We start from the raw sequence: 13,720 nt of genomic DNA, 5'->3' as shown, positions 1-13,720 counted from the left end.
CATATATTTTTTGAAGTGAAAACTTCTTTAGCGGCGTTGAGCACTTTTTCTGTAATGGGTATAAAATCTTAAACTCGCGTCAGGACACGTGACCTGATCGAAAAAGCGTAAGACGGATACCATTCTAAAATATCAAACATGCTCAACGTTAATAATCAAGTTTTCACTTCTGCCGGCACTCCCGGAGTGCAACCCGTCTTTTTTTTGTTACAACAATTTCATACATATTTTAGTTTCTCAAAGTACTATTTAACTACAAAGACGTTCAGCCATCATACACATCGACCCTCGAGGCCACATTCGGGTCAAGACCGCCGTATCGCATCTGTACTGAAAAATTTAAATGCTGCATACAGTAAAGTCTAGTTTTGGTGAACAGTGAAAAGAAAAAACAGACGTATGGATGTATGAAATAAATAAATGTATGAATAATTAGACTATGGTTGACATCATTATGATTTTTATAATTAATTATCACTAGATAGTATAAATTATAAAACAAAGTAGCTTTCTGTGCGTCTGAATGCTAAGATCTATAAAATTACGCAACAGATTTTGGGGGCGCATAAAGCAAAATAACCAATCTTCTATTAGATGATACGTGTAATATGCAAGACCAAATCTAAAAAATAAAATATATATCAAACTAGATGATATTATGTTCAACGATTCTGTTTAATCAAAAACATAAAATATTAAAATTTACTCGATAAAAAAAAATCACCAAGTTAGCTCTAATTTTCACACTTTTACGTTTTCTACTTGACATGGTAATACTTATTATGATTTTTTTTTCATAAACAATTATATTAAAACATTTGCAAGATATTTGTCAGAGCGTTTTGTGTAATTACTTTTAGTTTTGGTTTTATCTGCGATAAACCACTTTTATCGTGACAAAATCAAACGTTTATCTCGAGAAAAAAAGAGCGCCAAAAGTGGTTTATCGCAGATAAAACCAAAACTAAAAGTAATTACACAAAATGCTCTGACAAATATCTTACAAATGTTTTAATATAATTGTTTATGAAAAAAAAAATCATAATAAGTATTACCATGTCAAGTAGAAAACGTAAAAGTGTGAAAATTAGAGCTAACTTGGTGATTTTTTTTTATCGAGTAAATTTTAATATTTTATGTTTTTGATTAAACAGAATCGTTGAACATATCATCTAGTTTGATATATATTTTATTTTTTAGATTTGGTCTTGCATATTACACGTATCATCTAATAGAAGATTGGTTATTTTGCTTTATGCGCCCCCTTAAATAGAAAGAGTGATTCAAGAGTACGGTTAAAATATAACGTAGACAAAGAGAGTTTGAAATAAATTTCTCTACACCTATTAAAGGTCTCGACACCGATATAAATCGCATTTTATTGTTAACCTTTTTAAATTTATCGCAAAAACTTTTTCATGTAGATATATAGATATAGCCTATAGTAATAGTATTATAGTAAGTAGTATATAAGTAGGTTTATTACTCTTATATTCTATTCTGTTCTTAATAATATTGAAATCGTCATTAAATAGTTCTAACTAAATACCTTTGTTCAGATAATTTCCGTCCAATATAGAAACCATTTGAGGTTTAACTCGAGGAAATCAAACATCGATGTTCGCTGGACTTGGTTACATGCTCGTAATATCAATAGAATGGAAAGTGGAATTAAAAAACTTTTAATACATGTGTTTATGGGTTTATTAATTAATATAGTGTAGTATTCTTTTGTAGTATTATTTTTTGTTCAGCTTCACACTTTCGTTATCTATTTGTATGATTGAATGAATTTTTCAGGAGAACTGATTTTTATTTAATTTTCTTCTACTGTCTTATAAATGAAAAATACTCAAATAGTAAGCAATAAAACATCAAATTTATCTAGAAATAGTATGCAATTGATTTCGAAAATATTCATCAAATAAACTATAGGTACTCCTATCGCGTACCTACCCACCTATTATGAAACTAATATCTTCAGGTGATTTTTTATTTTTTTGTTTTCTTCATAGCAAATTTTAGCAAATTTTAAGTAATATTTATATAAACGGAGCGCGGATTCGGATCACATGATTTTTGTTTACTTTTCCGTTCTTCCAAACTTTTAAAATACATATATGTATGTGGAAATTCTTCAAAAATGGACTTTTTGTTAACTCTGGGGTTAAATTAAAGATTGTAAAATAAGTTTTTTTTTATAGCAACCTTTATAACAAAGGCAGTAACAAATCTGGTATGGTTAAATTCCCTCATACATAATGTCGTCAAATGTGTAACAAAGGCCAAGGGTTTTGCGAAAATAAAAAAAACGCTACAAATATTTTCATCTAATATCAAATGTAAGGCTGAGTCTCTAATGTAATAAATGTGTTTCTGCTCTTGTACCTATCGAACATTTTCGGAATAATAATGTGTAAGAAAATACATACATGTATACATTTCATATTGAAAGTGATTATATAATGTAAACAGCTTTAAATTATATTAAATCGAGAGTTTTCCCGCCTCCTAACCTGCTTTTTTTTCTGTCCATTACAAATTTCTCGTTTATAAAAGCATTTGAATGCTATAAAACTAATTATTAAGTTCAAACCAATACAAAATTTAAATAAAATCGGGTGGAACCGATAAGACATAAATAGCAATGTTTGTATCACTTGATATCTGAAATAGCTGGACCAATTTTGATGGGATTTTCACTTGGAGACATCTAAAGGTATGAATGAAGGTAAGAAACATATCTATTTTAGTTCTAGTTACGAATAAGGTTTGCTTTTTATTAGAAAGGAGCAAAAAATTATATAGTTTGTATTAACGTTTCCTTAAAATTATGGCTGTTGCTTAACTTGCTAAATAAGCCTTTATTATCAACAAATATTTACAGTTACATAATGGAAATTGCTTGCAAATTAAAATTTACTTACTTAAATTAAATTGTTGAATAAAAGTTATCTGTAATTTATAAAATGCTTGTTACTTTTCGGCTAGGAGTTTTTTGCGAGAAACTTATTAAAAGCCATTCCCTTAATTTATTCGATACACAATTTACCAGAGGTTGCTTATTTAAATTGAATTGTACCTTTTCTTTACATTAACACACAAAATATATATTTTAATGTCTGTAGACTTACGTACTATTATACTTATTTCAATAATCAGACAAATCATTTTTTTTTAATAACGTTTTGCCATTTGCCAAAAATTGCCAAATATAAGACTACTATAAAATATATAAAATTTTTGTTTGTTTGCACTAAAAAAATCTCGAAAACTACTAAACCGATTTTGATAAGAATTATTTCACCAGCAAACGCCACTTTATTCTTGAGAAATATCAGGCTTTATTTAATTTTATATTCCAAGGCAACCCGGGAGAAGCGGCTAGTTATGAATATAATTATCATTGCTAAAATTCTTAAACATGTCAACGCAAATTACCAGTAATTACTTACCATAAAAATATAAAATTAAATAACCATTAATGACATAAATTGTCATAAAAATATGAAATCCAATAAGTATTTTATCGTGTCTCGAACAAGTCGTATTACTTTGTCTAAAAATTTTGAATTATGGGTCATATCTTGGTGAGGGAAAATTGAATTTCTCAAATGACAAAGAATGGGGATAATAGGGGTTTGGGTCTTGGGAACGTATTGGGAAATATTTTGACCCATTGGTAGCTGAATAGATTTAAAACGTCTATATAATGAATAATTTTTGTCAATGTCAATAATTGTTGTAAAATTTGTAAATTGATACTATGATACTATACTACAAAATGTTAAAAAAAATAATCACAAATTTTTGTTGAAATCTTAATTGAGAATATTCTTAGCTATCCTACTAATATTATAAATGCGAAAGTTTGTGATGATGTATGTGTGTGAGTGTTTGTTACTCTTTCATGCAAATACTACTGAACCGATTACAATGAAATTAAGCATACATATAGAGGGTAACTTGGATTAATACATAGGATATGTTTTATCCCGGAAATCCCACGGGAACAGGACCTATACCTACGGGTTTTTCTTTGAAAACGCGGGCGAAGCCGCGGGCGGAACGCTGGTGTTTTAATAAAATCTGTGCAGCCTGAAAGTCATCAGCTCTTTTCCGGGGTGGTAAATTCATTTTTTTTTTATATTTTTAATGTAATAATATTATCTAATTAGTAAGTTAGTATGAAATAAGCTCCGAAGCCACTTGACATGACATGTATATTTACAGCTTCCCATAACTATTTGTCTATGTTTTTCAATAAAAAATCACAAATAATAAGTACATTAAACACCCCGTATTTTATAAAAAGGTACGTATCTTATACCTTTCACAGATATCAAGACAATAAAATTTAAAGGTGAAGTCTGTTACATTTTTATTAGATCCATTAAATATCTTTAACGTACGTGCTCTTAGCTTAAATGGAACGGTATAGGAAAAAGCTCTTCCTTTGAGAACGTCAAGGCAATATTTTAAGAAACTGTTTAGGTTGAGTGTAACTTTAAACGTATGAGATACGAAACATAGAAAAAAAAATTGTGCGTGTACTAGTGTACACACGTAAGAAGTAAAATTACTTCTGTATGACCTTATTTTTCAAAAAATAATTTACTATATGCAACTTTACAGAAATACGTCGAATCACGCGCGGTAGGGATAAGAAAAAGATGGCGCGTAACGGAAAAATGTCACGCGTAACGAAAAAATGGTACACTAAATTTTTTCCAACCCCGATAAAGAAGTTTCACTTTCACTTCAAAAAATTTGACGTAAGTATGGAGATAAATTTTACCTAGTCGTTTCAAGCACAGGTTTTTACGAAGTTCAGGCAATGGTCGAGTTTGAATGATGTCAATGTATTGTGTCCTCAATAAATGATTTTTATTATTTTTGAATTAGGTATTATTACCTTCTGATAAACTAGCTGGAACCCGCGGAATCACTCGCGAAGTACGTCTGTACAACAATAATATATAGATACAAGCAGTACGGAAATATTCATGCAAATTGTTCAAAAACTATCGCATTTTTAAGAATAATAATAGTAAGTATATCTTTCCTTCTTGGAATTGTGGTTAGGGCGTGAAAAGGTCTCAATCGGTTCGAACCTTTCCTTACATTCAATATTGACGTTAGAGCAAGAATATTGAGCCTCCCACTTAGGGAAATCAATATCACGTGATGAATTATTAAGCTATCGTAAGTATCTACGTGTTAGGTATGATTATGGAAGCAATACACCAATCCTTAATATTAAACTGAAGAGTTTGTTTGTTTGAACGCGCGAATATCAGGAACTACGTATGATTTGAAAAATTCTTTCAGTGTTAGATAGTCCATTTATCGAGGAAGGCTAAAGGCTATATCATAACGCTAAGACCAACAGGAGCAGAGCAATGTCCAACACTGGACAAAGTCCTATTTGTAGACTTCAGAATCGGGCTTCCCCATCACCAAATTACTCTCTACATGATCACTGCCCGACCATAATTAAGAAAAAATGATGTCTACATGCGGCCAAAGCCTTTCTTAAACAATTTATGTAGAAATAATCTGTGTTTGAGTTTATAATAAAAGATTAGGTTTATAAGAATCGTTTGTCTATTTTCATATAACACACTTCTACTGCTGTTACAATAATTATCTATTAAATTAGTGTTATGTGGTACCTTACTTACCTATTACCTAACAAAGTTTTCCCTAGTTCGTTTTGAAGTAGGCTTATCACGTCTGTTTCACAGATCGATTGTCTTTACGGATAATATGATCAGCTTTCTCCTCTGACAAAGCCTTTGTTTATACTATGTTCGTATGTATAATTATAGATAAGAACGCAAAATCCTTCAGTTATACAGCATAGTATTATAATATCTGGTTCTACGTTTATAAAGTGGGGCGAGCAGCCTCGCGAAGCAATTGCTGCTCTGAGAAGCTCCGTTAGTGTGAACGTGGCTCGGCCGAGGAAAATGGCTTCAAACTCAAACTCGATCACAATTAGACTTCGTTTAGAAGCGCTGTAGAATGGAAAAAATACAGAAAATAATGATTTACCCACGCGCGGTTGAGCGTGTTTGGCCGCCTATAATTTGCTAACCACTACAGCAACGATGTAATCACCATTTATATAAAAAAGGTTATATTAACGTAAATATAAAATACGCTTACAAATAAAAATAAACTACAAAATGGTGTAGTACCTAATACAAGATAGGAATAAATGCATTGAATATCGATAAAAATGCTTTCGCTCTCTTAAATGTAAAGAGTTATAAGTTTGTTTTGATTTTTCATAAAATATTCCGAGAAATAACTATGAAATAATATTTTATGAGTCTGAGTTTATCTATTAGATATACTTGTTTGATGTTTAATGGTTATTGGTTAGCTATTTTGTGAATTATTATATCTATTAATATTTATAGTTTTTATGCTTTGGTTTTGCGGTTTTAGTTACGTTCTATTAAAATAGATTTTCAGTCACGGTACTAATAATGTGAAAATTCTTATAATCCTATCCTTACTACTAATATTATAAATGCGAAAGTTTGTGAGGATGGATGTGTGTATGTATGTTTGTTACTCTTTCACGCAAATACTACTGAAACGATTACAATGAAATTTGGCACACATATAGAAGGTAACTTGGATTAACACATAGGATAGGTTTTTTTTTTTTTTTTTTTTATGTGGATACATAGAAGATACAAATAAAATAAAACAAGAAACTTAAATCTAACTTAAATCTATGTTTGCCACAAAAGGCCTGCCACTCAGTGCGATACACTGATTTTCAGTGGTTGCCTTAGAATGCCCTGCTGACAGCGGATGTATGTTTTGCTCAAAACTGCGTCATGTTATTAAAAAATAAAAAATAAATATATATATATATATATATATATATATATATATATATATATATATATATATATATATATATATATATATATAGTTTTGTGCCAGAAATCCCACGGGAACGGGAACTGCAGGATTTTCTTTGAAAACGTGGGCGAAGCCGCGGTCGGAAAGCTAGTTCTATAATAAGTTTAAAATGCAATAAAATGGAAAAGCAAACTAAAGCTAAGAAATAGGAGTACGTAATTTCTAGAAGCAAGTCGTGTTATTTCTGAGTTTTCTTCGTTTCATTTATAGAGAAGGTACTTCTCGATAGATCGTTTCGCGATAAAATTGCTTTTACTCTTTAGTAGTTTTTAAATTGTTGACTAATTGCTTGGAATTGAATTGTTTGAAGTAATACTGAACGATATTGTATACATACGTAACTGTTAATCTTTAATCAATAAAAATAAATGTAGATATAAATAAAATATGGTTTGTAATGTTCTCTAAAGAATATGAGACGACTCTTTGGTCCTAATTTTTTAATAGGTTTAAGAAACAAACTTGGGTTTTCCATGGTTTTTCCTAATTAAAAATTTTTCTGAGTAACTTACAATATTTGCCCAACGACGTCGCTTTCCTATTAGTTGATCTGTGATATAAAGCCTCTAAACTTGTATTAACGTATGCGACCCTGAGATCAGTTCCTTCAATCTAACAAACTTCAGTTTTATAAGATCAGTATTAGTAATTTGATTTTATCGGAACTCAAACAAACAATACTTCATTATGAATTTCCACGGAATCTATAGAGAACCAACTGAACTATATTCACTTCAAGCTTCTACCGAGAAAATAGCTTTACTCTGACATGCAATATTTTCAAAGAAATCGCATAATACATTTATCTATATATGTATACTTATATTATAAGGCCGAAGAGTTTGTTTGTTTGAATGCGCTAATCTCAGGAACTACTGGTCCGATTTGAAATATTATTTCGGTGTTAGATAGCCCATTTATCGAGGAAGGCTATGGCTATATATCATCACGCTAAGAACAACAGGAGCGGAGCAATGCGGGTAAGTAATTCAATATTAAGATTAGTCCTGGGATACATCTATAGCAGTATTATTTCTAATGATGGGAATGAGGGAAAGAGATGGCGCTACATAACCTATATAGCGCTGTCATTTTTCCACACTGGAAATAATACTGCTTTGAAATTATAGTACGGGAGCTGGACGTGTAATCCAGTTAGCAACTCTGAAAGGAATACTAATTGAATTAAAAGCCAAGCTTGCATCTCTATAATGGTTTTATCTGTGAGGAATATTAAATTGATTAATTATTTAGAAGGATTTAGCTGATACGTGGAAGGATTATATTGCATGGAGTAAGCCGGGGAATATGCAATATATGGAATTTGTTAGGGACGGCACTGCCTTCTGAGATACAGGTAATTACCTAGTTCAGAAGGCAGAGCAATATTGTAATGTTATATTTGAAGTTGCTAATATTTTTTTTTTTATACTTGTGTTTAATTAATTTACTAGCGAGAATACAACCTATTCTTGTTACTTATAATTATTACCTACCTACATTTAGGAACTATAACAATTGCAAAACTAAATCAAAATTTTAACATTACTGATTAAAAATATTATTAGATTAAGATTAATACATTAATATTCATTTTATGATATTATATATAGAGTTTTTTATAGGAAGGAAGGAATAATAACTGGCGTTATTCCAATATATTTTGTGGCTATAATTATATCGTTACTATAGTCACGTAAATCATTGATAACGGTGAAAATGATTATTTCATTATTTCAGTTCATAATACGTCATTTTCAATTAGGTAATATATTTGAATATATTTTTTTTGCGATTTATAAGAGGGTATAAGAGCAGTATTTTTATGATAACATTACCTTTGTATTTAGGCAAATATCCGAACATTTATTAAAATCATTGTCGACCTTTAGGCGTTTTTCGGACAATGAATGAGCCTTTGTTCTGTTGGGGATGAAAAATATACTTAAAAAGGTATAATTGTTACTGACAATAAAGGTTTTTGATGATACTCATAAAAAAAGACAAAAAATTATTGTACCACTAGCTTTCCGCCCGCGGCTACGCCCGCGTTTTCAAAGAAAAACACGTTCCCGTAGGATTTCCGGGATAAAACCTATCCTATGTCCTTTCTCGGGTATCAAAATATCTCTATACCAAATTTCATGCAAATTGGTTCAGTAGTTAAGGCGTGATTGAGTTACTTTCGCATTTATAATATTAGTATGGATTGTAGCCCCTAACAACAAATAATATACAATTAAAATAAACTAATATTACTATTATATATGCAAAAAAAACTGTTTATCTTTATTTATATTACTAGCTCTACACGCGGCTTCGCCCACTTTGTAGAAAACATAACAAATTATAATATAGGTACTAAAACCTTTCCTAACGATCTAAGCATACATTATAGGGACGAACAGACAGCGACATCAACTTTGTTTTAAACTATCTATATATAAAAAAATATTTATAAAACATTATATACTTCATACTGTGTATGTATAATTGATGTGTATGAATTGGCCAGGTTTATCGCTCGGAACCGAAACAAATAAATTATATCTAATAACGGCATACGTTGTTATGTCTTACCCTTATCACTTAGGGGAATAAAAAATACTTTACGACTAATTCTCAGAACAACATTTCATAGAAATCGATAGAGCCATTTCGGAGAAGTTGGGGTAAAAAAAATGAATTATGTATGTACCTTTGTATTCATTATTTTGACATACCCAAAATTTATATACAGCTTTCATACAGCTAACCAGAATTACCAGACAACTACATATTATGTTTAGAAATTAATGAAAAAATTGGTTGTCTGTAAAGTTAGTTTACTGACGATAGTTGAACGTGACAACGTCCGTTTCTGCTTCTTTGTCGCTCGTTCCGCACTCTCGCTCGCACTTCAAGCCTTACATGGAACGCCTCAGAGCGAGGTAACGCCGCATGAGTCATGTTTTTTCGTGCGTGCAGCCGGCGCTATCGAATTATAAGACGTTGTCACGTCAAAAATACATTATTTGAAAACAGCAATAACAGACATGATTGTCGACTCTTCACTGTGTCCTGTAAAGTGTCCAAACCGTGGTATAATTAATCTAGATGCTAATATTATAAAGCTGAAGAGTTTTTTGTTTGTTTGTTTGAACGCGCTAATCTCAGGAATCGTCCGATTTGATAAATTCTTTCAGTGTTAGATAGCCCATTTATCGAGGAAGGCTATAGGCTACCTCCATATCATCACGCCAAGACCAACAGGAGCGGAGCAATGCGGGAGAAACCGCGGGGAACAGTGTAACTAGTGTAATAATAATATCATGTTTTGACAACTCAAACACCTTCTAAAATAGATCTATTTCACAAGTAAATGTTTAGGTTTGACTTGATAAACAGTTTCACTTTTCACAAAAAACATGACTTTCCTAATAGGGTAATAAATAAACAATAAATCCAACCAATTGCGAGAGACACCTCTATATCCCTTACACGTCGCTACCGAATCTTTACATATAGATTTTACGAGCACAATTTGTTGGTTCTGGATCAATTTATTTTTTATTTCATACAGCGGCTAGACTTAATAGATATTAACATTTGGCGTTAATTAAATATTGAGATCATTTTTATTGACGATAAAATGAAATTGAATGTAATTTTCTATAAAAGGTTAACGAGCAAAACCACAGACAGAAGGTACTATTGTTGTGTATATGTTACGCCCAAAGAGCGAAAAAGTAGCTCACAACGCGTTGTAGCCACAGTAAAAGACCACAAAATTCGCGTTATGGCTCTACAAAAACGCTTACAATGTGGTATGGCAGAAAGAAAAGCCATATGACGCGATCTGAACATTATTTTTTACTTTAACTATTTTATAAATCTGTCATATTCTTTAACTGTAGTATGTAGTGTGTGTATGAGTGTAGTAAATATCACACGATCTCAATACTACATTAATCAAGAAACATAATCAAATATGAATTGGGAACATGCTCTATATCAAGCCTTTAAACCCACCCACATCTACAATATGAAATAAACAACCCCTATATAAATCAAATCGAATCCACATATCAATATCAAATATTACCTATTTGAAATTCAAGATACATATTTACTTCTAAAATAATTATTTGAAAACCAAACAATGTTATTTACTTAAACAGACATAGAATATTGCGTGTATTTTATATTTACGCTATCACAAAATTCGATTACTCAGCCACAGGACAAAGAACATCGAATAAAGGAAAAATTGAATAAATTATTTACATACAATAATGTATATTTTATGTTATAACGAAACGCAGAAATCACGAAGCTTCAGTTCCCAGGGGATGTTGCCACAAACACGTTCTGTTTCTTCAGATTTGTATTATAATTCTTTTACAAGTCATGTTTGTTGGGGTCAAAATATGTAAGAATTTAAATTTGTTATGGAAATTGAAAATAGCTTTTGCGTTTGAAATATGCCGTAAATTATGTTTCTATTCATATTTCGAGATATCTCCAGGTCCTCTTATGAATTGAGTGTTATTGCGAACGAATTTAAATACTGTTTACTGTGAACAAAAATTTAAATTAAAAAAAAACTAATATTTACGAATATAGGTTCACATACAATAGAGTACAATGTAAACAAAAGTAATTTTACTAAAGTAAAATTTTCCTATACGAAAAATCAATATAAGTATTAAGATTGTTGCTCTCTTTACTTATTGTTAGATTTTTCATACTAAACATTTCTTGTTTATTAGTTAAATTAGCCCGTTTTCATTGTCTTATCGCATACACTTAAAAGTGTAGAGTTATTCAATATTTGGACACTTTATAATACCACAGAATAGATTACAAACTTACAGCCTTGACATTACTTCGACGCAATACACAAATAAAACAATAAATACTTCGAGAATTTTCCACACGTAAACTGTCATAACCAATTGCTACTTTACAAGAGCCTTGAATTTACAGACAGTGAAAAAATCCAACAAAAACATTATACTAATTGTTTAAACCCTCTTTCATTGCAGTAAAAACAAATACTTTTAAATACTATTGCTCTTGCTAATAAAGGGAAAACTAAAAACCATTTAAGGTTGGCTTCTCCTTCTACTGTTTAAGTATATTATACTATTTAGGATTATGCATCCCTAATTGAAAGAATAAAACATAGAATGAGTTAATATGTAAATTATATAATATCTGTTGATCTATTCTGATATTATAAAGCTGAAGAGTTTGTTTGTTTGCTTCAATGCGCTTATCTCAAGAATTAAGTATCGGATGTGAAAAATTATGTCCCTGTTAGATGGTCCATTTATCGAGGAAGACTATAGGCCGTATATCGTCACGCTTAGACCAATAAGAGTGGGGCAAAGCAGGTAAAACCGCGGTGCACATCTAGTAAGTCAAAAGAATTTACTTTTGCATATCTCTCAAGTACAATAAGATTTTATGTTGTTTAGCTACTTTAGCTACTAATTTAATTGCCAACAAGGCAAGGCAATTAAGTATTAAATAAATAAATTAGTACATCTTATATCTTATACATATATAAAATTCTCGTGTCACAATGTTAGTCTGCATACTCCTCCGAAACGGGTGGACCGATTCTCATGAAATTTTCTGTGCATATCGGGTAAGTCTGAGAATCGGCCAACATCTATTTTTCATATGTACCACGGGCGAAGCCGGGGCGGACCGCTAGTATTTTATAAAGAAGCCAACGACGGATGTATCATTGTTAAAATTTTCACGAAAGACGACCATGACGACGACTATTTGTACTATATTATGTATGTACTATAGTATGCAAAATATTAAGTACTAAACTGTCCTTTATCTATTTCAATATGAAACAACATTTTACTCTGACCTTAATACCGATAATTGATTTTGAATTATCTTTTTCTAAGTCTCTATTTTCCGAAGAAATCCATTTATAGAGGAAAAGAAAACACAGTAAAATCTAATCGGTCGAATGACTTTGGAGTTTTTGCGTAGTACTTTAATGATTTCTATATGTATATTTATCTAGTTTTGTTTGTAGATAAGGAATAGAAATAAATGAATGACTGGATGAATGTATGGAAGTATTTCCAAAATCAGTAACAAGGTGGAGGTAGAGACGGAGTTTAAATAGTAGAATTTTACATAAAATAACAATTGAATAAAATCTACATTTCCACTAGTATTACTACTAGAATCTTTAAAGAAAAATGCAAACAAAAATACAAAATAACGAGAGAAACGACCCAGGTACTCCGTTTTAAACCAATTATAACCATTGAATCTCAAGGACCCAGCGAATAAAATTTAAAACCTCAACTTATCAACCTCACTATTCACATAAAAGCTTGTACGGAGGTACGTAGCAAACAAACACGCATGTTTCATCAAAACAAATGGACTCACCCCTACTACGACACACACTTCACTTGTTACTATCGAGCTCGCATCGAGTTCGTATCGAGTTATAGCGCACGATCGCGATGGCTGACGGGTCGGCCCTCACTGGCCTGGAGACGAGGAGCTGCAAAGATTATGCGACTGAAACTGAAATTACAGACGCGGTAGTTCAACTCAACTCAACACTCGTTTATCTTTTCAGTAAGAGCGAAAAATTCAGCTAAATTATAAGAAAACCCTTAATACGTAGAGCGTCTCTTTTACATGATATATGTCAAATTGAAGTAGAGAATTTCATGATTGAAAATTTGGATTTTATACGTGTAATTTTAAAAATAGATTACCATAATTTCACTATTATGCACGGAAG

At 31.1% G+C, this 13,720-nt stretch overlaps 1 protein-coding gene across 1 annotated transcript in view; it reads right to left on the bottom strand.

The window, feature by feature from the left end:
* Positions 1-13,451, bottom strand: part of LOC149906881 (neuroglobin-like) — a 77,421-nt gene extending 63,970 nt beyond the window's left edge. The window contains exon 1 of the mRNA XM_090103945.1: positions 13,357-13,451. The gene's annotated coding sequence lies outside the window, so the exon portion shown is untranslated. The remainder of the gene's footprint in view (positions 1-13,356) is intronic.
* Positions 13,452-13,720: the final 269 nt, after the last annotated feature.

The sequence above is a fragment of the Colias eurytheme genome, chromosome 7, assembly GCF_061535395.1.
Source record: "Colias eurytheme isolate Ceu_HAF_F1 chromosome 7, ilColEury1 Martin Lab GWU primary, whole genome shotgun sequence".
Taxonomy (NCBI): Eukaryota; Metazoa; Arthropoda; class Insecta; order Lepidoptera; family Pieridae; genus Colias; species Colias eurytheme.
This window is presented reverse-complemented; position numbering and strand designations above follow the sequence as displayed.